Source organism: Corylus avellana, chromosome ca4 (genome assembly GCF_901000735.1).
Source record: "Corylus avellana chromosome ca4, CavTom2PMs-1.0".
NCBI classification, from domain to species: Eukaryota; Viridiplantae; Streptophyta; class Magnoliopsida; order Fagales; family Betulaceae; genus Corylus; species Corylus avellana.
In genome coordinates this window covers 17,480,232-17,485,477 of record NC_081544.1, presented here as the reverse complement: position 1 = coordinate 17,485,477, position 5,246 = coordinate 17,480,232, and the positions used below count along the sequence as shown (strand labels likewise).

Genomic DNA, 5,246 nt, shown 5'->3' with positions numbered 1-5,246 from the left:
CAAAAACCTAGCTAGCTAGATCTATTTTATCTAAGGTTCCCAAATATAACAAATGCATTTAAATTTGGACCTTAATTTTGTTTAGGTTTGCAAATCTAGATTATGTAAATGTACGTTATCAGAAAAAACAAAAAAAAACAAAAAACAAAAAAACAAAACAAAACAAAAAAACAACAAATAACAAATGCATATCCATTTTGGACTTTAATTTTGTTTAGGTTTTTAAAATTTAGAATATATATGTAAATGTTTAAAAAAACAAAAACAAACAAAAACAAACAAATAACATAGCTAGCTGGATTTATTTTATCTAGGGTCTTCATATATAACAAATGCATAAATGTTATAAAAAACGAAAAGCAATAAAAATCAAAAAAAAAAAAAAAAACAAAAAATAACCTAGCTAGCTAGATCTATTTTATCTAGGGTCCCCATATATAACAAATGCATTTAAATTTTAACCTTAATTTTGTTTAGGTTTTGCAAATTTAGATTATGTAAATGTTATAAAAAATGAAAAAAAAAAAAAAAAAAACAACAACAACAACAACAAAAACCTAGCTAGCTAGATCTATTTTATCTAGGGTTCCCAAATATAACAAATGCATTTAAATTTGGACCTTAATTTTGTTTAGGTTTTGCAAATTTAGATTATGTAAATGTTATAATTAAAACTAAATATATGTGTTTATTTGTTATAAAAATAAATAAATAAATGAAACGATGTACACTACAGGAAAATAGCTCTTTAGCGACGACCCTGAGTCGTCGCTAAAGGCCCACATGTCGTCGCTGATGGTCATCAGCGACGACTATGGTCGTCGCTCCCAGTCGTTGCAAGTAATCCGTCGTTAAAGACTAAACAGTGACGACATTGCTATTAATAATTATCAACGACGACAAATGTCGTCACTAATAACTATCAAAATTTGTCGCTGAAAATACTTGTTAAAGTCAATGTCGTCGCTGATGGCGCACATATCAACGACGACATTGTCGTCACTGATGACTCACACATCAACGACGACAAATGTTGTCGCTGATGATGCACATATCAGCGACGACATTGTCGTCGCTGATGACTCACACATCAGCGACGACAAATGTCGTCGCTAATGATGCATATATCAGCAACAACATTTAGCACACATCAGCGACGACAAATGTCGTCGCTAATGATGCACATATCAGCAACAACATTTGGCACACATCAACGACGACATTTGTCGTCGCTAATGACACACACATCTGTGTTTCTAATAATCGTCGTCGTCAACATCAAATGCTTTTCTTTTTGGCCGATTAATGTTTTAAATTGTTAGGTATAAATGATCTAAACATAACAATATGTTAAAGCTTACTTAAGAACTCTTTCTAATTAAATATGTTAAAAGGTCTGAAACAGAGTTAATTACAAGTGAAAAAGTCTCAAAAATAGCCCGATAAAACTACATAATTGTCAAGTTTTTAAGCAGTTGCCAAAGAAGGCATACATCAACAACAATGTTCCTTGAGAAATTAAACTTCATATGTAGCTAAGCAAACAAAGGATTACAAAGAAGGCTTCCCAGATGTAAGAACTGATAACTTGTACAACTCATCAATACCATATATAACTGCACGGAGAAGAAGAGCATATATTAGACAAGAAAACTCACACACAAAAAATGCACATACAAATACAACAATAGCCCAAATCAAAGGATTTTCATTCTTTCACATCAACGATTTGTCTATGTATATGAACATTGCAGCACCCTCACCTTTATGTGTATGTATAAATCTTTCCCTACATGGCACCTTAAGAAAAACCAAATCAAATATCTAAAATGTGAAGACATAAAAATAGTTTGCAGTGAAATATTCCAAAACAGAGCAACATATATATAAAATGTGAGTAAATAATATGTTCATGGGTCCAAAGTTTATAAGAATTGAAGAAGGCTTCAATTATACCAGGAGGCATTGGTACAAAGCGTAAAATTATTATTTTTTCCTGAGTGTCCAAAGCGTATTGGCAAGACATCATATACACTCTTTCTCTCATATGCTTCTCTTTTTTCACTTATTCTATTTATGTTAACATATTATCTATATCTTTAATTTGATGGAACAAAATCATAATATATCATGCAATAGGAAAGATGGATCTTTTTGCTTGCTACTAACGCAAACATCACCACTCTCAAGTATTATATGAGGCTTTATTAACTCCAATGAAAGGGCTCATTCATCAACCAACAAAAAAAAAAAATGAAGGCATCATATCAAGCTATGATCCCAGACATATCATACACACCAAGGTCCATTTTTAATGAAGATAAATTAAATTATCATATGTGTTACCATCACAACCCAATATTTAAGAAAACCTAACCATCCCATAATGTACGACTACACGCCCTCAACGCCCCTAACAAACCAAAGTTTATAAGTGCTCTAACTTCCCAAAAGAAACATTGGAATTTTCTGCAAATTGCAAATGCATTTTTTTTCCTCTTTTTTCAGTAAATAAGCACAACTTTTATGACCAAACAAAAACGTTACAATCAACTCTCCTGTAAAAACTGGACCACAGTTGCTACAACAGCAACTCCACAAACACCAAACTACATTCTACAACAGCAACTCCACTAACACCAAACTACATTTCTGCAGAAACTACAATTTGAAAAAATGGTCTTAATATATCGACCAGCAATTGTTTTTTACTTGATGAGGATAGCAACCTGCATCTTATGGGGTAGCATAATAACTATCTTACCTTCTTATTCTTTTCCTTTCTCACTTAGAACCAAATTCTTTATGATCATTAGTACAAATCTATATATATATAATCTTAAAATAGAAGTTAAACTCGAATTGCTTCTAAATCCTTTTCGTAATTCTTCATTGTCACAATCAATTCAAGTACTCACAGTCAATGAGTAAGGCTAAAAGCATAGAATTCCCCCATTAAAGTCACAACAGAGCATTTTATAGATAATTCAACTAGCATCATCAATAATTACTCTACACCCACGACGAATTCAATCAATTCAAGTCCAATTCCAGCAATTGCTACAACAACAACTCCACAAACAGCAAACACATCTACTAAGGAAATCAACAAAATTCTAAACTGTCTAATATATAAGGGGGAAATTGGCTACTGCACTTGTTTTTCAACGCATCCAAATTCCATCAAAGTAGTAAAGAAATCACAAAATGAGCAAAATTCTTACCCATTTTCATGTCTCTTTAAACATTCCAATCAAAATGAGCAATATTCACACATTGTGCTCCTATAACATATACAAAAGATAACAAAGATGTCATCAGTAAAAAATTAGTTGTTCGGGTTCAATTAAAGCATAACGAAACATATCTATCACACAACCATTTTACCTAAAACACATGACATTAGGAGATCAAATTGGCGCCTTGATTCTTGTCTAATTTCTTCTATTTGTTCATCTCTTTTTCTATCTTTTTCTACTAACTCATTTTGCAGTTCCACTAACTCATTTTGTCCACATTACATACAATTTACTTTTCGTTCAAATTTTTGCAGTGACTTTCTTCAAAAAAAAAATTCTTTCTTTTCCATCCCCATGGGGAAATACAAAAATGGTTTTCCTTCTATTAAAATCCATGCAATCCCCCCACAAAAATAGTTTTGTTCATTTTATATATATATATATATAATAATAATAATCACAAGAAAGTAAGAGAACACAACAACTGATCGATGCTGATCATCATCCTTCCTTGGATCTATATATGCCATCAAACCCATCAAACATATATGCCCGCCCCCCCTACGTTGACAAAAAAAAAATACTAAAATACATTTTTCTAATCACGATGCCAAGATTCACGGATGAAAATCGGCTGATTTTTCACCAACATCAATGATTGGACGAAAATTTATCAAATTAACTCCAACCAAATAATACCCAACAAAAATAATAAATAGTCCTATTTTTCCATTCATGGTGAAATTGATGTCAGCCTTACATCATTGCCAATACAAAACAAGATGATCAATACTTGCAATTTGCAAACAACCACGAAAAAGAATATATATATATATATGACGAATACTTGGCAACAACCAACAACCATATGATTTTGGTGATTGAATGAAATATAGCCAAAAGTGGTCAATTAATTAGATTACCCAATTGATGAAATGATGATCATAGCACAATCAGGTTCCAGGATTTTATTCAAACAATGCTAAAACATCTAACAGTAGAAGTGGGTCTCTCCCAATAACAGTTTCTTCACCTTAAATGGCTTTCAACTACAAATCAAAACATAGGACCAGTTCCTTTTCGTTCCCCCAGTTTTCTCGTCAACAAGAGGGTGAAATACGGATACTACCAAGCAACATAAGCACTATCATTAATCAGCCAAAGACTAAGTTTGGCTGTGAAGAAAATTGTAGGGAAAATAACATCAACAAGAATTTCAAAACTGAAAGTTTCACTTTTTTCGGTTTGAAAAATTATAGCATAAGCCTTCTCCCATTTTCCAGTGCTTTCTCAACAGCCAAACAGATTAAAAACATACTTATATAGGAAAACCAGATACAACTTTCATTTAATATTAAAACCTGAGGAGGATCAACAGGAAACAACAAATTCCAGTAGTAATCAAACAGACTCAGGATTTTTTTTTTAAAAAAAAAATTAGTACAGAGAACTTAAAGAGACAAAGACAGAGAGACAAAGAAAAACAGATCGAGACAGAGACAGCAGAGAAGAAAAACAGAGACAGAGACAGAGAGAGACTCACTAGTACAGGAACAGTAACGGCGGAATAATCGCCGGCCGGTTTTGACTGGAGAAGATGGCCAGTGGGTTGGCCAAACCGTGCAGGTCACTGGGCGCCGGAGTGAGAGAGAGGTGAGCAGCAGGAGAGAGATCGAGTGAGAGGGGGGTGTTTTTGAGGGAGAGAGATCGAGAGTGAGAGTGAGATTGAGAGTGAGAGTGATGAGGGAGGTGAGTGAGAGGGCGTGTTAGGGATTTGGGTGTTTTGAGGGTTGGGGGAAAAAAGAACGCGGTGTATCATGTATGAAATTTTTGTTCAAAAATTTCAGAAACCGCCCTACTGGTTGGCGCTTTTTCTGCACTCACATTTGGTCGCCGCTAATTACTTTAATTTTTTAAAAATAATTTTAATTAAAAATGTAGGGTAAATTTGAAATTCTATAACATTTATAAGGGTATAAAAGTCATTTTCAAGGAAAAATATAATTC

General features: G+C 33.1%; 1 long non-coding RNA gene across 1 annotated transcript; it reads right to left on the bottom strand.

The window, feature by feature from the left end:
• Nucleotides 1-1,399: 1,399 nt before the first annotated feature.
• Nucleotides 1,400-5,010, bottom strand: LOC132176904 (uncharacterized). Its single transcript, XR_009439681.1, has 3 exons — nucleotides 4,783-5,010; nucleotides 3,225-3,284; nucleotides 1,400-1,616 (listed from the first exon to the last, which is right to left on the bottom strand). It is a non-coding gene; the product is annotated as an uncharacterized LOC132176904 (long non-coding RNA).
• Nucleotides 5,011-5,246: the final 236 nt, after the last annotated feature.